At 40.2% G+C, this 26,602-nt stretch overlaps 1 long non-coding RNA gene across 3 annotated transcripts in view; it reads left to right on the top strand.

Moving 5' to 3' along the window:
* Nucleotides 1-19,453, top strand: part of LOC143818454 (uncharacterized) — a 59,054-nt gene extending 39,601 nt beyond the window's left edge. The window contains exons 1-4 of one of the 3 annotated variants that reach the window (XR_013224555.1): nucleotides 5,816-5,851; nucleotides 12,257-12,345; nucleotides 16,031-16,092; nucleotides 18,691-19,453. This is a non-coding gene — a long non-coding RNA (uncharacterized LOC143818454). Of the gene's footprint in view, nucleotides 1-5,815; nucleotides 5,852-12,256; nucleotides 12,346-16,030; nucleotides 16,128-18,690 lie in introns of those variants that run through there. The other 2 variants (XR_013224554.1, XR_013224556.1) reach the window with 2 other exon arrangements.
* The last annotated feature ends 7,149 nt before the right edge of the window (nucleotides 19,454-26,602 follow it).

The following is a 26,602-nucleotide window of genomic DNA, read 5'->3' as shown; positions in this document are numbered from 1 at the left end:
TCCGATTCCCGATACCACGAAAGTATCGGATCTCGGTATCGGAATTCCGATTCCCGCAAGTATCGGCCGATACCCGATACTTGCGGTATCGGAATGCTCAACACTAATGCTGACCTATACACAGGCAGCATGAATTAAACATTGGCTCCCTCATAACCAGAAGTGGGTGAAAAATAATGAAGTGGTGACGTGTTTCTATTATACTTCTCCTCTGATTGTTCCACTCCTGGTTTTGGCTTACAAATACTGATGTAAAATACTGACTAAATACTGAACATGTGAAAGTGGCCTAAAAGTGAAATTGGGCACAAGTTTGTCATCTGAGCTTCTATTTGACTTTTTGATATAATTAACACTTTTCTTAGAGTGATCTTTTAAGTAAACCGCACTGTTTAGGTTTTTCACTTACTGGAATATGATTTATTTCAACTCGGCAGTGTCAATGCCTCTATGTAGCCACTGGCTTCTCCAAATAGCTTCATGACATTATCAAAATAAAACCCCTCACACAATATTCTTGCTTGGGGCTAACAATTTTGATTGTGACTGATCAGTGTAGAAAAAAAAGAAAAATAAAGTTCCCGATGGCAAATAAAGGAAAAATTTGCTTTCATGGTATGTATCTGTTACTGTTAGTCTAGTAAGTAAATGTAAAACGCTCAGGAAAAGCGTAACCTTGGGCAAAGCTCGAAATGCAGCTGATGTCCAGAGTTATAAAGATCTGTTTGACGCTAAGTTTAATTTACCTGAAGGTGCCATTCCCTAGTTTCTACTGTTCTGTAATAGACCACAACTGAAGGCTGTATTGAGCGTGGTAGTGTGGTAACAGGGCAGCGGCAGTGCTACATTAAGCTATCCAGAATTTCTCCATCTGACAACCACTTCTGTTGGTAACTGGAAGTATTTGCCAATCAGAGTATGTTCATATATGGCATTTTTGCAGCTTTTTTTTCAGCAGCCAAAACCTTCACTCTTTGCAGTAAAAATACTGTCTATAAAATGCATCAAATAGCTGCATTTTTGCTGCATTTTTCAATCAGATTACATGTGTGAGTTGTCTATAGTAAATGTCAATAAATTAGTGTTATAATGGAAAGAGGCCATAAAGATAAGCAAGTAGTAGCACATAAGAAAATAGCCTAAATACACCACCCCATTCCTGATGCTTGCTCCTACCTGTGACTTGCAGGAGAAAATAAACTTGTGTTTTGTGTTCCCTCCATCCATGGACCACATATCACACTCAGTTAATATCTATGTAATAATTGCTGTTATATTTCAGGTATTAACTAGATGGGATATGACACTGTAAAAATTGAAAACTAAACAGAGAACATGCATATGCAACTGTAATATATAGTGACTTGCGAAAGTATTCAACACTAGGGTTGAGCGACTTTTATTTTTATAGGATCGGGTCGGGTTTCACGAAACCCGACTTTCTCAAAAGTCGGGTTGAGTGAAATCGGCCGATCCTATAAAAAAGTCAGGGTCGGGGTCGGCCGAAACACGAAACCCAATGCAGTGCAATGGGATACTATGGTTCCCAGGGTCTGAAGGAGAAGAAACTCTCCTTCAGGCCCTGGGATCCATATTAATGTGTAAAATAAAGAATCAAAATAAAAAATATTGATATACTCACCCTCGGACGCGCCCTGGTACTAACCGGCAGCCTTCCTTCCTAAGAATGAGCGCGTGAATGACCTGCGGTGATGTCGCGGCTTGTGATTGGTCGCAAGCGGTCACATGGGCGGTCACGCGACCAATCACAAGCCGCGACGTCATCTAAGGTCCTTCACGCGCTCATTCTTAGGAAGGAAGGCTGCCGGAAAGAAGCAGGGTGCGTCCGAGGGTGAGTATATTCCTATTAGGTATATACTCACCCTCGGACGCGCCCTGCTTCTTTCCGGCAGCCTTCCTTCCTAAGAATGAGCGCGTGAAGGACCTTAGATGACGTCGCGGCTTGTGATTGGTCGCGTGACCACCCATGTGACCGCTCGCGACCAATCACAAGCTGCGACGTCACCGCAGGTCATTCACGCACTCATTCTTAGGAAGGAAGGCTGCCGGTTAGTACCAGGGCGCGTCCGAGGGTGAGTATATCAATATTTTTTATTTTGATTCTTTATTTTACACTTAAATATGGATTCCGATACTGATTCCCGATATCGCAAACATATCGAAACTCGGTATCGGAATTCCGATACCAGATTCAGAAGATCGCCGACCTCATGGCCGACCCCACACAGGGGTCGAGTCGGGTTTCATGAAACCCGACTTTGCCAAAAGTCGGCGACTTCTGAAAATGGCCGACCCGTTTCGCTCAACCCTATTCAACACTCCGCCATTGGATTTTCAAATATTTTGTTACATTACAACCTGTGTTTAAATATTCTTGCATTCCGCTTTGTGTGTGATGTACCAGCACTAAATAGTATAAGTTGGTGAAGTGGAGTAAGAAAAATATAAGCAGAAATTAAATTTATGGGATCGAAAATTGGCATGTGCATATGTATTCAACATTTTTGGTATGAAGCTCTAAAAATTTCTGGTGCAAGCTATTACCTTCATAAGTCACATGCAGTGAAAGGAAGTCCATCTGTGTGCAATCTCAATGTCACATGATCTGTCAGTATATAGAAACCTTTTCTGAAAGGCCACAGAGGCTGCAACACTATGAAGACCAAACAGATCTCCAAACAATTCAGTGACAAAGTTGTTGAGAAGTACAAGTCAGGGTTGAGTTATAAAAAAAGATACCAATCTCTGATGAATATTGCACAAGAGAAGGATTCAAGTATCAATTATAAATCTTTATTGAATTATAAAATATAAAAAGAGAAAATCAAAAAAATCAAAAGAATGCTATGAAGGTGACGCTGCACCATAGCCGCAGGACAGAGGATATAGTAGAAAAGCTTAAATCATTACACCATAACAACCAGGAGCGTGAGTGCTTACATAACCCGAGATAATGAAGAGCTCGGCTGGGGCAAAATATCCAGATCAGCACAAACACATGAGATATGGAGAAATAACTCACAAAATTAAAGCATAAATACCTCCGACCTGCGGCGCCACCCCTACGCGCGTTTCGGCGTGCGTGCCTTCTTCCGGGGGAGAAGGCACGCACGCCGAAACGCGCGTAGGGGTGGCGCCGCAGGTCGGAGGTATTTATGCTTTAATTTTGTGAGTTATTTCTCCATATCTCATGTGTTTGTGCTGATCTGGATATTTTGCCCCAGCCGAGCTCTTCATTATCTCGGGTTATGTAAGCACTCACGCTCCTGGTTGTTATGGTGTAATGATTTAAGCTTTTCTACTATATCCTCTGTCCTGCGGCTATGGTGCAGCGTCACCTTCATAGCATTCTTTTGATTTTTTTGATTTTCTCTTTTTATATTTTATAATTCAATAAAGATTTATAATTGATACTTGAATCCTTCTCTTGTGCAATAATTTTCTTTATAGGTTTTGATATTGATGGGTGCACGGATTTTTCATGTTCTTTCTGTGATATTTTCCCCGTATGTGGACACAGATATATGTATGCTATATTCTGTGTATTGCTTATCAGCATCGGTTGACAATCTCTGATGATCAGAGTGACTCTATAGAGGGCATTAAGGTTATGGGCTTAGAAGGGGTTAAACCGGATATTAGGGGTGGCAATATTACTTTAGATCTACTGAGGAGAGAATTGAAGTGGATCTATAATTTGAATAGTCGGGCCCCGGTGGGTATCAATGAGGAGCTTCTTTTCACAGGCTTCTACAAACAGACGTAAGGTTTGCTTTATCTATGCAAAAAAAAATTCTAATATCCTAAATATGATGGCTCCATTCTCTACCTCATACAATGACAGTTTGGATCGACATAAGGACCCCGGGGACCTATGAACTAATATGAAGCATTCTTTGTCCACCTGTTTGTACCTTGCTGCCAGCTGCACCCAGTCTTCTTTTGAAATAGCTGAATTTTGACTGTTTCATTTGTGTGTTTTCCATTTTCTAGCTAAATGCTGGTTAGAGGGGGTGGCTTGGGGAGCGGATGTGTTTGATAACTAATGGACAAATCCCACTTATTTATGTGCATATGCTTGACCTGCGTAGTATATACTCCCTCAGTTTGGGCCTACAACTTTCCCCATAGATATGTACGCGTTCGGCTTTTGCATTCCATATTCTTTGTAACTTTGGTCCAAGAGGCTCGTTCCACTTCTACTTTTGGATTGTTTGAGACTATTGCTCGCCGTTGCCCGTACTCTCCCTGTATGGTGTGGGGTCATCTACATCTTACATGTGTTTACCATGACGATATGGGCCTTTATATCCCTATTAGGGCCCCCCCCTTTTTAGTGGATCTGGATATCTTTAGTACATCACTTTTTTATTATCCTCTATATCATCTATTGATTCAGGCTTTATTGCATTATTTGGCGCTCTAAATGATATTGTCATTCATGACTTGCATACAACTGAATTTTTAACTTGGGTCTCTTCTGGATATTATATCCATGATCATTCTATTCTAAATAAAATACGTAATGCACTTTAGTCATTCGATGTATATTTTTCACCATTATGATTAAGCTCTAATATATGTGTCCTTTAAGGTATATTTGCTTGGGTATATAGGGGGACATTCATATGAATATATGCCTGAAATACATCTGCATTTATGGGTCCTGGGCTGTTGTTCCTCTTATTTGTGGTCAAAGGCTTTGATCATCCTCATAATGCAAATAGTACTAGCTCTTTTCTATATTTGTGCTTATTGGCTAGTGCATACGCTTTTGATCGTGTTTTTTGTTTATGGGTATATACCAAGGAAAAAAGCCTGTATTTACAGGCGCATTAAGTGATGTATGGACTCTATAGGTAGGGCGATCTATAGCACTTGTAAGCGGCGGGGAACCATGGTGGGAATTGTGGATACATGCGCATCCTCTATATGCAGTTTCTAAACACCACCTAAAGCGTGATACTTTGGGACTTATATCAATATCAATGACCTAGGCCACTTCTTGTCGTACAAATAATAGCATCTATTTTGCTCATTGACTAGCTTATGTGCCTAGTACATATGGGATATTATCGGACGCCATGTTCATTCCATTTCCTATTGACTCAAGAGCTCGGCTGTCCTGTTGATATCTGGATACGCTGTGCTCGGAATATGTATTTATGGGGAATGTTTTACTTACGATCAGAACATAAAAGATAACTGGTCGATTAGTAATATTCTTTATTTGGTGCATGCGCTTTTGATGCATCTCAGATTGCGAGGCGCCCATATTTCCATGGTAATCTCCGCGCTTGCGCAGACTTGCTGCGGGTATACTTAGCATAATCATCCAGTTTGTATGTAAATATCACGTAAGTGTGATGTTTTACGACCTTGCCAGCATCAATTGCCTTTTACCCTTGTGGGGACAATCAAAATATAAATGCCTTTATTATTTATTGAGTAGCGCATGCGCTCTGTGTTTACGAAATGATATTCGGATGTCATGTCTTCTCTATCCCTTATTTTCGTCTGCCTTGCTTACGCCTGGATATGCTGTGCTCTGGGCATGTGAGCGCAGTGAATATCTTCTTATTGTCGTAACATGAAAGGCAACCGATTTACTAGCATTGCTCCTTTAAACGCATGCGCAGTTGGTGCATCCTAGACCACTAGGCGTCCATATCTCCATGGTAATCCCCACGCTTGAGCACTGACTCGCTGCGGGTCCGTCTGGTATCAGTGTGCGCAGCCGCGCATTCTGTAGTGATGTTGGCGCATATCCGGAAGTCCACTCGGCTTTTCATATGGTGGACTGATCGCACACGCCACAGCCTCCTTACAGGTGATTCTTATTTGACTTATGATTTATGTACAGTATATATAAGGGACACGCTTTGGACATATCCCTCACAACCTACCCCTGATGAAGATGCTCTAGTAGCGTCGATACGCGTGGGGCCTTGGTCCCCCCCTATGGACTCTTTTTGGTAACTTCCAAATGCACTTTAGCTTTGCTATTTGCACAATTTACATGTATGCCCACTGTTTGGGAATTTTTCATGGAGATGATTGTTACACCTTTTTGGCTATTCTGATAACATCCCTTTTGGGTTGGGATTAGGGTAACTTTGATATTATATACTATTTTTTAGTGCATTAGTATTGAGGCAGGTTTCAGACATATTATATAGTATAGGATTATTGCCGTCTATTTTTGATATTTGGTCTGCTCCTGTCAACTTTGATGGTTTATTGCTATTTATACAGACTGGTAGTATTTGGCTGAGGTCAGCTGGCAGCACAAGATGGTGATTATTTGTACTTAACTTGCTGTCTAGCTTAATTATATATATTTTTTTGTATATGTTTTGCCTATATTATCTTTGTATATTCTCATACTGGTCTGTTTTTCACATCTAAACTTGTCCTGGGGGGACCTAGGTTGGTCTTTTTTGACTTTTAAATGTTTTTATATTATGTGTCTTTGTTGTTGCCCTTTGTAATTAAGTGTTTAATAAAATATATTATAGTTGGTTGATCCCACTAGTGTGCATATCTTTTTCTTTGCTTATTTCTTTTTTTTCAATCTCTGATGATCCACCGAGCACCATCAAATCCATTATCATTAAATGGAAAGAACATGGTACCACAACAAATCTTACAAGAGAGGGCCATTCACCAAAAATCTCAGCCCAGGCAAGGAGGGCATTAATCAGAGAGGCAGCAAAGAGACCAAAGGTAACCCTGAAGGAGGTGCAGAGTTCCCAAGTAGAGGCTGGAGTATCTGTCCATACAAACACAATAAGCCGTACACTCTATAGAGATGGCCTTTATGGAAGATTGGGCAGTAAAAAGCCTTTACTTACACACAAAAACTGGAAGGCTCATTTTGAGGTTGCCAAAAGACATTTGGGAGACTCCCCAAATGTATGGAGGAAGGTGGTATGGTCAGATGACATCAAAATTGAACTTTTTTGCCACCAACGTAAACGCCATGTCTGGTGCCAAACCAATACAGCTCATCACCAGAAGAACACTGTCCCCACAGTGAAACATGGAGGTGGCAGCATCATGCTGTGGGGATGTTTTTCGGTAGCAGGCACTGGGAAAAGTCAAGGGGAAGATGGTGTGAAATACATGAGAATATTCTTGAGAAAAACCTGTTTTAGTCTGTCAATGAAGTTAGACTGGGACATAGGTTCACTTTCCAACAAGACAATGACCATACTGCATACTGCTAAAGCAACACTACAGTGGTTTAAGGGGAAAAGTGTAAATGTTTTGGAGTGGCCTAGTCAAAGCTCAGATCATAATCCAAATGAGAATCTGTGGCCAGACTTAAAGATTGCTGTTCAACAGAGGAAACCATCTAACGTGAAGGAGCTGGAGCAGTTTTACCTTGAGGAATGGACAAAAATTCCTGTTGCAAGATGTGGGAAGCTCATCGAGAATTATCCAGTGACTTGCAGCTGTAATTGCCGCAAAAGGAGACTCTACAAAGTACTGATTTTAAGAGGGTGAAAAGTTATGCACACTGACGTTTTTAGTTATTTTGTCCTATTTTCTTCACAATAAAAAGAAAACCAAATGTTCGCAGTTGTAGGCATGTTCTTTACAAGTTCCAGGTTGTGAAGTAGCAAAATATGAAAAATTTGAAGGGGACTGAATTCTTTCGTAAGCCACTATATATTGTATTATTGTGCAAGACAAAAAATTAATGTAACTTGAATGGTTTATATAAAATATTTCTTTTTATTGAAGTCCATTACAACCCCCTGCAGTAAAACACAATAGGTGTAAGTTTGTTATGTGACATATGAACATTTTGTAACTCTCAACTATTTACAGTTGCTTGCAAATCTGTTGCAAAGAAGCTGCTGCTAAAAATAAGTAATAAAAAAGTCAGAATCCACCGAGAGCTTATAATAAAACCTATGGTTCTGTAACTTAATTATTTACAGCTGTGACGTCAAAGTCTTCAATAACACAATTACATGGTGGGAAGAAAATTAATTTCATTCTTTCAATTGTAAAAGAAAGTTTCTTTGATATAATAATATATCATATATAATAAGTTTTCTCAAGGTTAACTTCATTCTGACGCACATATGCTGTATATATAGAAAAAGAGCAGCACTGTGTTTTCAGTGATTGGGTGAAGAAGACCTCAGGAAACAACTGAGTGCTCGTTTACATTGCATGCTGATCAGCAGTATTTAAGAGTGTGCTTAGACAGGCCAACTGTGCCGCCCATGTGCACAGAACGATTGTTGGGAGACTATCTTGTGAACAGAAGGCCGTCATTGGTCTCAGCAGCACTTGTTCTCTTTATGCAGGATGATATAATGCTGAGAATGAACTTAGCTTCTTCACCACATGCACCGTACATTTACTGCGCAAGTCGTGAGCAGGTATATAGAGCGGGCTCGGAGAGATGAGCTCGCCCCATACCCATCAGGTCATGGCTTTATGTTATCACAAAGACCTGCCTCTAACAATCGTGGGTGAAGTGGAGCTCCAACTGCAATTGTAACCTATTAAATGCCGTTGTCAATCTCTGACACTTGCATGGGGGGCCCATTGTCACGCCCGTGACGTGATCCTGGGTCACCAAATGGTTGCAATGACGACAGGGGGTCTGGTGAAGAGTCAGAGTGGACCTTTTTTGAAACCCTGACTGTGGCCGAGCTTCAAAAGAGACCATGATTTTGACTATATGCAGCGATGCTGTGACCATGATTTTGACTATATGCAGCGATGCTGTGACCATGATTTTGACTATATGCAGCGATGCTGTGGCAAATGTCAAATCTATCCCAAAATATCAATAAAAACATTGTTTTTCTCCATAAAAAAATAAGCCATCACCTAGCTCCATAAAAAAAAATGAAGACGAAACCACTCAAATTTTTTAAAAAAAGTAACATGCTTGTTATTGCTGTAATTGTACTGATGAGCAGAATCATATTGCGAGGTTATTTTTACCACAAAGTGTACACCGTAAAAACAATTCCCAAAAAGCAATGTCCGAATTGCATTTTTTTCACAGTTTCTCACCATTTAGAATTTTTTTTCCGTTTTCCAGTACACTATGCTCTGAAATAAATGGTGTCATTCAAAAATGCAACACGTTCCGCTAAAAAACAAACCCTCCATATGTCTATGTGGAAAGAAAAATAAAAGAGTTATGGCTCTGAGAAGAAGGAGAGTTAAAAATAAAAATGTGAAAAAAGGAAATTGGCCCCATCGTGAAGAGGTTCAAAATAATTTCACCTCATTGAAATTAACTCATTTATTGGGTGACTGGCAATCCGTTTACTCTGTTTATCAGGAAAAGAGTAGGAGCGCTCGTTCCATATAATCATGCAGTGTAAATGCAACTCCCCAAGATACAAAGAATCAAAAATAGGCAGCACCCCAAAGTGATGTGAAAAAAATTTGATCTCTCTCCTCCCCCATATGTGTGACTTTTCAGTCCAAATTCGTAGAACGGCTATATCTTTACTGATTATATGATTCAGGTCATTTTGATGACCACTAGCATTTATATTGGTGCCATTCACTATAACTAAGATTGCTAACTTCTCCAGACTAGTCTCAAGATTGACTCTGAGCAGGATGTCTACTCTCAAAGAAATGCAATTCACAATTTTGAATTGGTGAGTGTTGACCAATCCATTCACAATGCAATTTTTAAGAAAATATTACACACAGAAAACAATTTTCTGCCCTTTAGAGTTGTGGAGAAATGCTTAAATATGTTGGAATTTTGGCATACTATGAACCATAATGTGGCGTTGACACATCATGGCAGCTCACTGCACCAAATAGTAAGTAGCAATGCCCGACATCTGTAAGATGGCTGTCATTGCGGTAACATTTTGAGCTTAGCACTATCCTGAACATATTTGGCCACTGCTTGACAAACAGTGCAGTAAAAAAATAAAGGTCCCCTATGGAAAGTACAGTGGGAAACTCCATTTTTAGAAGGAGTTTTACTTTAATAATAAAGCATTGGACCTATCTCTGTAATTTAGAAGTATCCAGTCTACTTTTATGTTATAGTCAACCACACACTGCACTGATCTTATTTTGTGAATTACTGAAATGCCATAGAGTAAGTTTGCATTTGCAGGTCCCTAGTACAGACCCATCTTAGTGTACAGATCCATCTTAGTGTACAGACTTATGATTCTACTGTAGCAGGGTTAAATTATTATAAAATCCTTTAAAGATACATGGGAAGGGCAGGCAATGTGGCCACCACATTGTAAGGGTTCCGTGGGTCGAGGTGTTGCTCTGCAACCCTAAACACCAGTTAAACCGGTCTCTAGGTTTGTCTTTGTGTGTTGTCTCTTTTCTTGATTCTACTCTCTGACCACTTATTGCTGGATGACACAGTAAATCAGGACCCAGTAACCTCATAAAGGAGGAGTAACTCAGGGGTACAAAAATAAAGGGTTATTTACTGAATGAATAGGTAGAACTTATGTACAGTAGCAGGTCACGCGACACAGTTCAACGCAGCAGTCGCAGGACATCTGGGGCTCTGTTCATAACATTTGGGGCTAGAGCCCCTGATCTTTGACGCTAGCGACGCCCCTACTTTTAAGACTGGCTACCTGTGTTTCCAGATCTCCTCCTTAGCACACACTACCAAATTATGGTCTAGCAGTGTCACCTTCTTCTTTACCTAATTACTAACTTCAAAGGGCTAAACCCAGCAAGGAACTGCTCCATCATTCATTTGCAACTGCTCCTACCATCTGGGTTGGTCAGCTGATAACCCTTTCTTTCTCAGTTGCTTAATCTCCATAGCTCAGAACAGCAAAATAATACTAACTCCCATAACTGTACTGCACAATCAACAGCACATCAAAAGTTCATTACAATTTAAAAGTCTTCAGGGGGAGTCAGACAACTTCTCACTTCTTTACAACATATACACTAAATTGTGCCCATGTTACAACACTGTCAGAACTGACTGTTTTACATCTGCTGTGGGAAGCTAAATAGATAAGATGCCTAACCCAAAAAGGGGGGTTATGCATCATATGTATAAAGTACAAGGTACTAAAGCAAAACTGAAAAAAATGGGCTGGCACACCTGTTGGTATAATTGCAATGTATAGTGAACATTCACACTGTGGCCATTAACATACAAAATCTAGTATAAAACCAAAGAACAAATACCCTGCAGTTAATAAATAAATAGTATTAGTACATGTAAATAACATAGGGTACTTACGGTAGTTCACACTATTTTGAAAAAAAAAGTGTAAAGACCATCCCACCACGACAACGTGTACCTAATCAGGATTGTCCCTAATGTTAAAGGGAACCTGTCACCAGGTTTGGCCGGTACGAGTTATGGCCAAGGCCTTTCTGGGCTTATATACAGCATTCTATAATGCTGTATATAAGTCCCTGACCTGGAAGAGAAAAAAAATAATTTTTATCATCCTTCAGTGCGCAGGCGCTGGGCCTCTCTGACCTTTCCCGATTCCTGCGCACTGCAGTACTTTGCTCTGCCCTCACCAGGGCAGATAAGTATGCCTGCGCTGGAGCGTGGTGCCGAGGAGACTGTGTGGATGATGCAGGAACGCGTCATCCACTTGAACCAAGAAGGAGGGCGGCATCGCAAGAAGATGGGAAGCGCCCCTCGGGCCGGACTGCGACACCCATCCGACCGGACCACTCTGCAGGGGAGTGTAATAAAAGTTATTTTTGTTCTCTTCCAGGTCGGATTGGGGCCTTATATACAGCAATATAGAATGCTGTATATAAGCCGTGAAAGGTGTTGGTCGTAACTCGTATGGGCCTAACCTGGTGACCAGTTCCCTTTAATGTCTCACCAACCCATGTGCCACCCCTTATGTGTACATTACCTTTCCTATTATCCACATACCATAGAGCCTAATGGTGGGTAATACCCAAATATTTCTGGTTCTTGTATTATTACTCAATGGTGAATTGCTTCTTTTGAAACTGGCATTGGGGTGTATGTACAAGTATGTGTGAAAAGTGTGTGTGATATATGGGAATTTAGATTGTGAAGCCCAGCATTGATAATCTCCATACAAAAGTACAGAATATGTCAGTACTATACAACTAATAAAATAATGAGACACTCTGATTTTGGAAAAATAATAATGTCTCTTCATATTATATCTTATGTAACCAAAAATTGTATTTGATACATCGTTTGAAACGATAAAATAATTTTACTTTCTTGTGCTCTCTGCAGTTGGTGCCTTTGCTTGGATTCACAGCTTTGGGTATTACTAATGCATCAATCTACCTAATGAAGACTGCCCTTTTCAACCAAGAAATAAGGTACAGTAAAGCCAAAAAACCCACTAGATATTACTTTGCATTGATTAAGTAAGCTTTGGGAATTGAAATCACTGCAGTTTGTAATTTCAAATAAAATAATTTGGATAGACTGAAATGCTGTGGTCATGGCAGTTTTCTTGACTTCAATGGGGTATCCGGGGAAAATAAAAAAGTCTCACCTATCCATTGCTCAGGTCATAACTTTTGATCAGTGGAATCCAACCGCTGGGGCCTGCACTGTTTGGCAAAACTGGTCACTTTTTTGACTACCGCCCCATTTATTCTTGGGCTGCTGAGTATTTTGCTTGGCATTTTTACTATAAAGATTGAATGGCATCTGACCTGCTGCTCCATTTGTAACAGGGATGAAAGTTATCCATTAAGGGATGCACATTTCCTGTTCTGCCAATCGGTGCTAGTCCTAGTGGTCGAACACCCACCAATCAGCAAATTGTCACCTTTCCTGTTGATAGGTGAAAACTTGCTTTCACTTGACAATCCCTTTTAACATGACTGAAAACCAATTTTGATGTCACAGCAGTTTACATGACTGACAGCCCCTTGTGATGTCACACCACCTTATTAGTGATGAGCGAGTGTACTCGTTGGTCGGGTTTTAGCGAGCACGCTTGGGTGACCTCCGAGTGTTTGTTAGTGTTCGGAGATTTAGTTTTCATCACGGCAGCTGAATGATTTACAGCTGTTAGCCAGGCTGAGTACATGTGGGGGTTGCCTGGTTGCTAGGTAATCCCCACATGTAATCAAGCTGGCTAATAGTTGTAAATAATGCTGCTGTGGCGATGAAAACTTAATCTTCGAGCAGTCATAAATACTCGGAGACCACCCGAGCAACGAGTACACTCGCTCATCACTACATAACTTATATGACTGACATCCACTTGTGATTAGACAGGAGCTTAAGGTCTGAGATCTTCTTGTGATACCACCAAAGTCTACATGACAGAGGGCAATTTGTTTTGTAAAAGTGGCTAACACAGGTCATATGATAACTTATTGATCGGTGACCAACTGATGGAACCTGCACCGATTGTCATAACAGGGAACTTTTGTAACATAGATAAAAGTTATCCATCAGGAATACAAATGTCCTATTCTGACAATCAGTGCTAGTCCCAGTGGTCGGACACCCACAGATCAGTAAGTTAGCACCTTTATAAGTGATAAGATGATTGTCCAGTGAAAACAGTTTAACACCAACTGTGATATCATAGCAGCTGACATGATTGGAAACCCATTGCAATGTCCTAGAAGCTTACATGACTGGCAGCCCTTTGTGATATTACACCAGCAGATTTGTCTGAGATCCTGTTGAGATATCACATCAGCTTACATGACTGACAACTTTCTGTTATATCAGAGCAATTTGGCAGACTGAGATCCACTTGTAAGATCACAGCAGCTTACCTGAGATCCACTTGTGCGGTCACAGCAACTTACCTGACTGAGATCCACTTGTGAGGACACAGCAACTTACCTGACTGAGATCCGCTTGTGAGGTCACAGCAGCTTATCTTGCCTGAGATCCACTTGTTAGGTCACAGCAGCTTACCTGACTGAGATCCACTTGTGAGGTCACAGCAGCTTATCTGCCTGAGATTCACTTGTGAGGTCACAGCATCTTATCTGACTGAGATCCACTTCTGAGGTCCCAGCAGCTTACCTGACTGAGATCCACATGTTAGGTCACAGCAGCTTACCTGAGATCCCTTTGTGAGGTCACAGCAGCTTACCTGACTGGGATTCACTTGTGAGGTCACAGCAGCTTACCTGACTGAGATCCACTTGTGAGGTCACAGCAGCTTATCTGACTGAGATCCACTTGTGAGGTCACAGCAGCTTACCTGACTGAGATCCACTTGTGAGGTCACAGCAGCTTATCTGCCTGAGATTCACTTGTGAGGTCACAGCATCTTATCTGACTGAGATCCACTTGTGAGGTCACAGCAGCTTACTTGACCGAGATCCACTTGTGAAGTCACAGCAGCTTACCTGACCGAGATCCACTTTTGACGTCATGGCAGCTTACCTGACTGAAATCTGCTTGTAAGGTCACAGCAGCTTACCTGACTGAAATCTGCTTGTAAGGTCACAGCAGCTTACCTGACTGAAATCTGCTTGTAAGGTCACAGCAGCTTACCTGACTTAGATCTACTTGTGAGGCCACAGCAGCTTACCTGACTGAGATCCACTTGTGAGGTCACAGCAGCTTATCTGCCTGAGATCCGCTTGTGAGGTCACAGCAGCTTACCTGACTGAGATACAATTGTGAAGTCATAGCAGCTTACCTGACTGAGATCCACTTGTGAGGTCAGAGAAGCTTTTTGGAATCTGCAGCACAACACTTCTTTCAGCATATTTGAAGCATTTTTTCACCCATAGAAAGTCATGAATAAATGCAAAAAAGCAGAAAAAAATTGCAGCAAAGATGCTACCATCAGTTTTTGCAGCGTTTTTGGTGACAAAAAATGCAGGTACAGCAGGATGTGAAACCCATTTATTTTTGTGATTCCCCCAAGTTTATACCATAATGTTTTTGTATTCTCACATGAGCATGGATATTAGTATTAGTAAAGTTTAATTAAATTAGTCATATGTGTTTAAGTAAACAGCGCCCTTCCAATTCAGTGCCCTACCAATGTGTGAAAGTAAGCAGTGCCCTACCAACTCAATGCCCTACCAATGTATGAAAGGAAACAATGCCCTACCAACTCAATGCCATACCAATGTGTTAGGTAGACAATGCTCGATCAATGCAACTTCCCCCTGCTCTTTTTACATTTGCAATTGTGTAATTTTCATGAACTCATGTAGCCTTAGTTTACCATGGCGCTTCATATATGAATCCAGCTGTTTTGTTCAGAATAGCCACTATTTTTTTCAGACATAAAAAACTTTTTCCACTAAATAATTTGAGCACATTGCTCTTTTTTCCAAAAATCTTTTATGGTTTCACATATGTTTTGCTTTGGTGACCTAAGACCTTGTATTATTCATGCTTGCAAGGTAGAAACGAAGCTGCACTTTGGGATCCTGAAAAATGTAGCACAAAACAGCAAGAAAAGCAGCAAAATCTGTGTTTTGGCTGCAGCTTTGTTACTGCCAAGATATCATGTTTTGGTTGCAGAACAACAACAAAAAACAAAAAAGAAGCAAACATGTAAACATAGCCTAATGTGATAAGTGCAAGTGTGTGTGTATATTTAGTATTTGCAATTGGACAAGTGTATAATGTGTTTGTGTGTCTGCTCATATGTTTTCTTTATGAATATATTGTGAGGGTATGCACTCACTAATTACATGCATGGACTGCTGTGAGATGACAGACAGGGTGGACTTTCATTCCTAGTCCGGTCCTGAATTGGATGCAGATACTTGTCAATGTGAGCACTCAGAACTTCCTATGCATTGATGGGGATTTCTGCTACTTTGTACCATGGTCACACTGACTCCATCTGCTGCATGAGCTGCTATGTAATACTTATTGGGTTTGATTCTATCAGCTTCAAAGAACTGCCGTGAAAGAAACTTCTCTGGCAATCTTAACCCAATCAGTGTTCCAAATCTCGCAAGATCAGTCCATTAATGTCCTTTATCTGTTCTATTGCTGGGGAGAAAAATAATAATTTCATTTGTGTTATATCTTCTGTTCTTGCTGTTTTTTTAGTTGGGTAAAGAAGGAAGAACCTGAGCCTTGGTATAAATGAGGTCCAGACCTTCGAACGTGAGGTGAAGACCTAAGAATGTTTTTATAATGAAAACAGGTAGAATGGATTGAAATCTAAATGACTGTACTTGTACGAATTGTAGAGGTAGATTACTCAGCAGATCGGATGCATGTGCGGCTCACACATCAATGTCCTAAAAGCATGTCATTCTCTCTAGTAATTCCCTTACTTATCCTTCTGAAACCTCCAGCTAAAATAAGGTATTAGACAAGCTGTCATTGCACGTAGTTTTCTCATCTCACCACAAGGTTCAGCAATAATCTACCAGTGGTTTTCATAGGGCTAGTAGTAAGACTTGTATCTCACTATGGGGCCAAATTATATTCAGATCACGCTCAAGAACACAGAAATTTCCTTCCACATAACAAATAATTACAATGAGGAAGCACAGCTCACCTTTAGGTGTTAACAGCAGTATCTTATATTTTCATTATAATCTTTCTTTAAAATGTTATACGTTTACTTTAAAAAATAACTGGTCACTACAATAAAGCTAAAAGATAATAATAATAATAATAATAATAATAATTTTGTGCAGCACAGTACCAAAATGTACAAGGTACAATGACATGAAATTACTGTGAGATACAATCTCACAATAAAATATAAGGAGAGAGGGTCCGGTTGGCAAACTTATGCTTGTTCCTATTGTGTCATTGTCTTTACGTGTAGATTGTATCTATTGCACTATTCAACCAGTAATTATCAGCAAACAAGTTTAAATAATGATGTGATCAATGCAGACTAGCAAACTTATTCAGGTAGAATTGAATCTCCTCGAATATTACAAGAATTCGGAATACTGATCTTTTGCAATTTGCTCCATGTGAATTCAACGAAATAGAGGCAAATTGGCTGCCATTTTGATGAGCCATAAAGGGCCGACAAAAGGTGAAAAAAAATTAATACTCATTTCACTAATTTCCTGTGCAGTCACCCCACAACCTGCCATCTACTCTTCCGCACCTTTGCTTTTTTTGTTAACCCTGTCTTGCACATCCTCTTCAGCCTCCTTCACTAGGGCTTCTAGTGCCAAGTAGGCCTCTCATGCACAGTACTGGTAACAACATCAAAACTTGTGTCCCCCAAGGTGCTGACTAGGTCATGGTCGATGGACATCATGATGTAACAACATGCACCTTGGTGGCATAGTGCACAGTGGAAAAAACAAGCCTACTTGGTGTTAGAATCCCTGGGACAGAATGAAATAGATCAAAGAGAATGCATGCGAGATGATCGGACAGGTGAGAAGTGAGTTTCTGGCATTTAGAAAGACCCCTATAGCTTACTAAGTTCCAATAATTTCATAAAACATTTTTTGTAAATTTTCCCAAATTCGATTGTCGCCAGTTTTGATTATATTTCGTATTTATAAAGACAGAATTGGTTGAGTGGACTATCCATCCAGTGTGGTTCTCCGTGATCTAAAATTAAACAAGGAGGAAGTGTACACAGCAATAGAACAGAAAGAGATGGACCGGTAGTATAGTTGACATGATAGTTGTCATGGTGGGCTCCCTTTGAAGAGGTGGATTTCTGGAGTTCTCTCTCAAATAATTATGCATTAGTTTAATAGAATAGTGGTGAGCATTTCAAAGAAGAGGGGCAGCACAGGAGAAATCTTGGACATGGAAATGGTAGGTGGTTATAATTAGTTATGAGTTCTTCGCCAAGTGGACAGCACAGCTAGACACCTAAGGAGAAATTACAGAAGGTACAGAGACGTTTAGCATGAATTCTGAAGCTGAATTGCAATCTATAAAGCCCTTGACAGAGACAAGGGGTGATAGTAAAATGGTAAGTAAGATAAGTCTGGCCACTGCATTCATGTTATATTGAAGCTTAGGTAATAGGAGACCAGTGTAAATAAATGAGAAAATAATGTAAAAAAAAAATAGAAAGGCAAGAAAAATCACAAAATTTCTAATATTCATTTAACATCAGTGGCAAACACAGACAAAAAAGGGCCCCTGTGCAAGAACAGTATATGGTCCCCTTACAGTCCAATAGTTCTCCAATGATTGAAGCTCCTTGCTGCTCTGAAGGTGGTAGTGGCCCTCTTTCCTCATGGGCCCACATGTGGCTGCATAGGCGGCACCAATGGTATGTCCGCCATCTCCTAATACTCGAATACTATGCAGAAGTTGTTAAAAATGAAAGCGGTTGTCCCACAAAGGACAATTATCACCTATGTGACATAAGCTATCATGTGTGTGCATGAGGAATAACACTATTCTTAACCTTTATATGATTCTCACCTCTCTACAAGTGTCAATCTGTCATTAGTATGATTTTGATTGCAGTGATTGCCTCAAAAGGTTGTGCAACAAAATATTAAGTTAAGGGCACCATCATTTCTGTCCAGGCCTATTTCATGAGCTTTATTTTTTTTTTAATTCTGTGGAAGCATGGTTGAAAAGCAATGTCTGACTTTCATTTGTTCATTTTGATAGATCTTTTATTTATTATTACGGTACTTTTGTCAGATTCAAGTTATTTCTGTGACCATTGTGGGTTTTTCTGTTATTAATCCACGTGTGTACATTACATTTATACATCTGAGTAATATTTACTGTATTATTTTGTTTCTGTTTTTTAGGATGAGACTTCGTCATTAAAGAAAATGATGGGTCCCTGATAAACAACTACACAGAATAATAATGCACTTGTTTCTACAAGAAATCACTGTATCCTCTTAATTCTGGGGTCGTTATGTTATTTGGCCATTCCAGAAATAACAACTTCAATTTATTCACGTGATTATTTTTTATATATATATATAGAGAGAGAGAGAGAGAGCGAGCATTATTCTCACCGAATAGTCACACAGCCTGAAAAAGAGCAAAAGCATTAAATTTTAATTTTTGGGTTTGTTTATGTTTTTCAAAATAGGTTGCATTAGACCCTGTATAGCAATAGTTAATTTTCAGTAAATTGCTTTATTTTGGATTATTCCTTGTTAAAATATGCAGAACCATTTGGGAATATACGGGATGCCAAAACATGGCACAATTGTACACAATGGCACTGCTGACTTGTAACAGCCTACAACTATATCGGCTTCCATGCTATTTAATACTATACATACTGTTCAATTACTGGAAATAATGTCTCTATCCTTTCTTATATCTTTCTTTATATTTGTGTTGAATTCAGGTGATTTCTGCTCCTGATTTTATATAAAAAAAACCCAAGAAGCATAACTAGAGCAGTCTATGTAAATGTCTATGAATACGGGTAATTATGGAATGTGATACTTTATGAAGGCTACATCTCTTTTAGGAGCATCAAATGCAGCTTTTCTGCACTAGTTTTGACCCTAATAAATTTTATTAGAGCAATAGTAATCTGTTGGCATCTGCTTTTTTCACCCATTATCATGACTGATCTCAAAAACCTAGCTATAGATAATGCAAGGGTATAAGTTGCACCTAGAATCTAATACCTAAGCACACCTCTTTTCCTTAGAGGACACATGGTAGTATTCTGGATTAGTGAATAGGTGGAGAGCTCATATAAGCACGAGAAAAAGGAGGAAGGAGGAAAAATGTATTTCCAAAATTTAAAACCTGAATCCACACAGGTGATTAAGGCAATGCAAACGTCTGAAACGCACTGCCTTAATCACCTGTGTAGATTCATATTTTAAATTTTGGAAATACATTTTGGAATTTTTTGGAGCTGCAATCTTCCTCCTTTTTCCCTTGCATTGATACATGTGGTCACATGGCTTCCCTGCTCTTGCACGCCTAAAACCAATAAAGTGAACTGGTGTCAAAACCCATTTTTTATCTATGCTCATATAGGCTGCTTGTTTTGCTTGATCACTAGAACTGTGCAACTCTCCTGTGGCAACTGCAGTTTTCCTTCTACCTTCACCAGAAGCTATATCACCACAGAATCTAGCAGAATCAGGCTAGAGAAAATCAGGCCAGTTATGCTGTTCAGAGTTTCATGGTAGTGACATAATCTTACTTCTCCCATTGTCTATGTCCTCCACTGTGGGGCAGTACCCTGTGATCCCTCCTGGTCAGAGTAAGATTATTCTTAGTTCTCCAGGACCAGTTTGACATGTTGCCCTGTAGCCCACTCCTTGCTGGCTGCCTACAGGAATCACACCTCCATCAGCTCCATTTATGCTACAGCGGGTACTCAATAAGCGTGAAGAATCTTTCTTAGTATGATAGTCACATGGGTCAAGGTGTGTCGCTGTGACTTCCTTTCCTGTCTCTGCACTCAGGTCTTTGGATGGTAAACATCTTCTATAGCACTCTTCTGAACGTTAATCTTTAACTCCTAGTTACTGCACACTTCCCACTTATGGCCAATTAACTAACAGCATTTCTTATCTCCTTCAAGATCTGTCCATTACTCACTAGTAGCCAGGAAAGCTATATATCTTTGTACGTGTTAGCCAATAGATAGAAAAATATTTAGATTTGAGAGTCCTCAGTGGTTGATACCTTTTTAATGGCTAACTGAAAAGATGGTAACAAATTGCAAGCTTTCGAGACTACTCAGGTCTCTTCATCAGGCTTGGACTAATACAAAATCTGAAGAATCACATTTATACACAACACAGCAGAGAGCTAATGCAATAGATAAGACAAGTATCTGAAGCACATCTATCAGTATAGGTGGTGGCTGTAAATATTGGAACAGTTCATAGATAAAGAGTGTGAAAGTTTTATTGTCTTCCGTTTGGGGTCTGGTTCTGTGTTGTGATGCGCCCACAAGGTCTGAGGAGCAAATAGTTCTATTCTTTTTTTTTCTTATTGCATGATGATGAGAATTTATCCTTGTTCTAAGTTTTGCCCTGTCTCCCCTACATACCGACCCCCAGTTGGACATTTACTACAAATAATTAAGTACACTACATTAGATGTGATGCAGCTGAACGTACCTGGGATCTTGTAGTCCTGAAGTGAGTTGGGGGGATCTTTATCTTGTCCGTGGTCATTATAAATGACAGGTTTTACATTTATTCTGGTTGCAGGGAAAGGTTCTTGTAGCTGTTGGAGAGGACAGGAAGCTTCTGACAATGATGCTTCTTAGGCTACTTTCACACTTCCGTCATTTGGCCAATGTCGCAATGCGTCGTTTTGGAGAGGTGAGTATATGGATATATATGGATATACTCACCTCTCCGGCGGCCCCTGGACCTTACCGCTGTAACCGGGAGCCTCCGTTCCCAAGAATGAGCCCGTGAAGGACCTTCGATGACGTCGCGGCTGACGTCGCGGCTTCTGATTGGTCGCGTGAGCGGTCACATGAGCGGTCACGTGACCAATTAGAAGCCGCGACGTCATCGAAGGCCCTTCACGTGCTCATTCTTAGGAACGGAGGCTCCCGGTTACAGCGGTAAGATCCAGGGGCCACCGGAGAGGTGAGTATATCCATATTTTTTATTTTAATTCTTTATTTTACACATGAATATGGTTCCGATACCGATTCCCGATACCACAAAAGTATCGGAACTCGGTATCGGAATTCCGATACCGCAAGTATCGGCCGATACCCTATACTTGCGGTATCGGAATGCTCAACACTAATTGCGACATATGGCCATATGTTGCATGTGTCGTCCACTGGATGTGTCGGGTTTTGGTGGACCGTCATCTCGGAAAAACGTTCAAGGGAACGTTTTTCCGCACGTCGCATCCAGTGTTTCACACTGCGCATGCCCAGCAGGAAATATCGCTCTCACGATCTTTCTTGCTCGGCAACACAGACGGAAATGTGAAAGCAAACAGTTCTGTCGGTACGTCTCGCCGACGCTTCGTGACGGCCCCATACCGACAGAAGTGTGAAAGAAGCCTTAGAGTTGGGGCTGCCTAAAACACAGAAGTTGGTGATTTGGAAATATGGATTGTAATCCAGAAAATTCATGTCCAATTGCACAGCATGGCACCTACGGGAGACAAGGAAAACTTATGACCCTACTGTTGTCAGACTTTGACCATGCTATAAAGCTACATTGAATTGAGAGCAACAGACCAATATTAACCAAATAATGAGTAACAGGCTATTAAAGCTTCTGTGGGTACAACTCCAGTAGCTTATAACATATTTAATCAGAGAAAACTCACAAAAATAATTTAATACAGAAATTTGTGATACTGTATTTTAATTACAGTGGCTTGCGAAAGTATTGAGCCCTTTGGCATTTTTCATGTTTTGCTACCTCATAACCTGGAAGTTCACTTTTTTTTAGGGTTTTCATCAGTTCATGTAAAGAACATGTCTACAACAGTGAATATTTGTTTTTCTTTTTATTGAGAAGCAAACAACAAATAGGACAAAATAACTGAAAACTTTAGTGTGCATAAATATTCACCCTCCTAAAGTCAGTACTTTGTAGAGCCTCCTTTTGCAGCAATTACAGCTGCAAGTTATTATTATTATTATTATTTATTGTTATAGCGCCATTTATTCCATGGCGCTTTACATGTAAGGAGGGGTATACATAATAAGTCACAGCAAGTCACAGTAATTGAAGAAGGAAATTGAAAGTTTTCTGTTGAAGGAAAGTAGACAAGAATTATCAAAATGTTGTTGGACATGGTTTCTTTTAATTAGCAATAGACATAGAAGAGAGTTGATTGCGATTTAGTGATGTAGTCATCTAAGTCTGCTTGCTGTTGTATAGTCAGTAAGAATTTCAGCTATGACCGGGGCATAGCTTAGGAGAATGTCAAGGTTGGAATGGCTTCTGGGACCCCAACCTTGGCTACTTTACAAGACACCATAACACCAATATTAAAGATTGTTACGGACCCAAACTGTACGTAAAAGATATTCCAAAACTACTGCTGTTCATGCCGGTCTTGATGAGGAGATGAGCTGGATTCAGACGCTCATGATTCATAAAGAGACATACACCTTTTCATTAATCAATAGCGCAGAACAAGTGGCGTGAACCTCTGTATGTGCCTTGCCTCAAATCCCACTCTAGTTCCCACTGGAGTAAGGTTTGTGGAGTTGCAAATACTGCCATTTATCATGAATTTGACTAGCCCCAGCCCTACCCCTCCCCATCTCCACCCAGTTTGTCAGAGCTGGGTAAAAATGGCATGACAATGCCAAAAGTCACATAATTTTATCATAGCTGCCAGTTTCACCAACATTATGTGACATTTCTAAAGCTTATTACTCCAGAATACTGATGTAAAAGCTTTGATTAATTAGGCCTGTTGTCTGTAAAACCATATAAACATTAAATGACAAAATGAAACATACATGGATAACAAGAAATGGAAGCTACCTGATCTGAGGGGACAAAATGTACAGTACCAACTTGAAAACATATTCTAAAAATATCAGTCAATAAAAGAGGTAACATCTTCAAATAACAAAACCAAGGAGACGATAGAGTAAAACACATTACCAGGAACTCAGAGCCCTGGTAACCACCTTGTCTGCTTCTCCCACCTCTATGTGATTTGTCTTTTAAATGCAATTTGAGTCGTGCTCTAGCTTTTAATATTAGTGTTATAGTGTTAATTTGTTGTATAGTTGGTTGATTAGTTTGGAAAGTTTTATTGGAATTCTGCGATAAGATAATACATCAGTATTAAAGAGGACCCCTCATCAAATTTCTCATGTTCAACTGGACACACTGTGTTTTTGTTGTTTTTTTATTTCGCCTCTCCTTTGCAGAAATATTACCAATCAAAGTATTTGGCAGCTAATCACGAGTTAATTTTCATCCAGTCCAAGTAGGCATTATCGCAGAGTTTTCACTATGGGTGTGTATTTCTTCCCTGTGTATGATTTTGACCAATCATAAGCAGGCAGCAACACAAAGGGAAAAGAATAATACTCTACCACCATATCTTAGTACAGGTTGCTCCTTTCTGAGATGCAATAACTCTGTTAGCCCCCATTTGGACATAATGCAAATTAATTAATTTGATGCTAAATACTTTGATTGGTAATATCTCTATAAGGCCGGAGACACACTGGTGCGAGATACGGCCGAGTCTCGCTGGTTAAAAGCAAGCTGTGGCACCGGCACTCCGGAGCGGAGCGTGCAGCTGCATAGCAATATATGGAGCTGCACGCTCCGCTCCGGAGTACAGGTGCCACAGCTTGCTTTTAACCAGCGAGACTCGGCCGTATCTCGCACCAGTATGTCTCCGGCCTAAGGGAGAGGCAAAATAAAAAAAATACATCATGTGTTCAGCATGAAACAATTGGTGAAAATTATTCTTTAAATAGAACATAGTGAAGGGCATTATTAAACATTTTGCTTTGGGACCCAGGAGCTTTAAGAGCTTCTAACTGTAGTATTCTCAGTAAGAAGAGCTTCAAGTGTTGTGGTATAATTAGTAGAATTACAGCTGAGCTTTGTAGTAGATCCTGGGAATAGCACAGGAAGAGCAGGAGAAGTGTCATCTGCACCACTAACTGTATTAGTAACTTTGGACTTAAGATCCTACCTTCTGTTTTCCTAGAATGTTGTAAATTCGCAAATATAATAATGCAAAATATTCATTAAGGGTCTTTAAATTAAATTGATTATCATATGGGCCAATGTGAAATTTTGGGCCTGCCTGTGCTATAGTACACGGTGCAACCTCTGCTTCACTAATACAATATACACTCACCGGCCACTTTATTAGGTACACCATGCTAGTAACGGGTTGGACCCCTTTTGCCTTCAGAACTGCCTCAATTCTTCGTGGCATAGATTCAACAAGGTGCTGGAAGCATTCCTCAGAGATTTTGGTCCATATTGACATGATGGCATCACACAGTTGCCGCAGATTTGTCGGCTGCACATCCCAAAGATGCTCCATACAAGGCAGGATGGATCCATGCTTTCATGTTGTTTACGCCAAATTCTGACCCTACCATCCGAATGTCGCAGCAGAAATCGAGACTCATCAGACCAAGCAACGTTTTTCCAATCTTCTACTGTCCAATTTCGATGAGCTTGTACAAATTGTAGCCTCAGTTTCCTGTTCTTAGCTGAAAGGAGTGGTACCCGGTGTGGTCTTCTGCTGCTGTAGCCCATCTGCCTCAAAGTTCGACGCACTGTGCGTTCAGAGATGCTCTTAGGCCTACCTTGGTTGTAACGGGTGGCGATTTGAGTCACTGTTGCCTTTCTATCAGCTCGAACCAGTCTGCCCATTCTCCTCTGACCTCTGGCATCAACAAGGCATTTCCGCCCACAGAACTGCCGCTCACTGGATTTTTTTTCTTTTTCGGACCATTCTCAGTAAACCCTAGAGATGGTTGTGCGTGAAAATCCCAGTAGATCAGCAGTTTCTGAAATACTCAGACCAGCCCTTCTGGCACCAACAACCATGCCACGTTCAAAGGCACTCAAATCACCTTTCTTCCCCATACTGATGCTCGGTTTGAACTGCAGGAGATTGTCTTGACCATGTCTACATGCCTAAATGCACTGAGTTGCCGCCATGTGATTGGCTGATTAGAAATTAAGTGTTAACAAGAAGTTGGACAGGTGTACCTAATAAAGTGGCCAGTGAGTGTATATCTATGACATGGCAGGAGATGAATTTGATTTACCATGTCTCTTGTATTTTATGATAATGATGATGATTGATGATCACTATGATGATGAAGGCCTCACTGATCTTATGTTCTCGTCTCGTTTCTCATAAACATTACACCTTGTGTAGTTGGATTTTATCTGTTGTCTATAATTAGTCACCCTCATAATTACTGAGGTCATCCATTTGTCATGTCCATCACTGTTTATTAACCTAATTCCTAATTTCTAGTTGGTCACACACATTTGCCAATTTTAGGCTGCTGTCACACTAGCAGTATTAGGTCAGTATTTTACATCAGTATTTGGAAGCCAAAACCAGGAGTGGGTGATAAATGCAGAAGTGGTGCATATGTTTCTATTATACTTTTCCTCTATTTGTTCCACTCCTGGTTTTGGCTTACAAATACTGATGTAAAACACTGACCAAATACTGCTAGTGTGACGGCAGCCTTAATGGTCTTAGTGGTCTAATTGGCAAAATAATTTTTCTAAGGGCAGCTTGTCTCCCATAACAAACTTTACAAACTTTGGGGGAGAATAAGTATCTGACACATAGGATTTCGGTGCCCTGTTCTTTTCCCAACCGCCACCCTTCCGTCTATCCTGACAATAAGCGTAATCTGCCTAAGGCCAAGTAGTAAACGTCTTTATAGGGCCGAATAGCTTTATAGTTTTCACTCATTTAGGGTTTCACCAACACCTATGCTACTGTATGTGAGAAAGCAAGGCCCTTCTTACCAGAACCCTTCCAAAGAACAGAGCTTAGATACCGGGGGCTGTCAGTAATGGAACACATATTGAATGAAGTAAGCTGGAAGGCTGCCAATGTGTAAAAATTAAATATACTTTACCAGTACATGCAAAAAAAATCTCCAATAAATATGATAGAATGATAATGCATTTTACTGTTCACACATGTTTGTTATATCTGTATGTCAGAATGTTTGATGTTATTATTTAAGGGAACATGACAGCTGATATATGCTGC

The sequence above is a fragment of the Ranitomeya variabilis genome, chromosome 3 (assembly GCF_051348905.1).
Source record: "Ranitomeya variabilis isolate aRanVar5 chromosome 3, aRanVar5.hap1, whole genome shotgun sequence".
Lineage (NCBI taxonomy): Eukaryota > Metazoa > Chordata > Amphibia > Anura > Dendrobatidae > Ranitomeya > Ranitomeya variabilis.
Note: the sequence above shows the minus strand (reverse complement) of the source record. Positions and strands in the feature narration are given on the sequence as shown.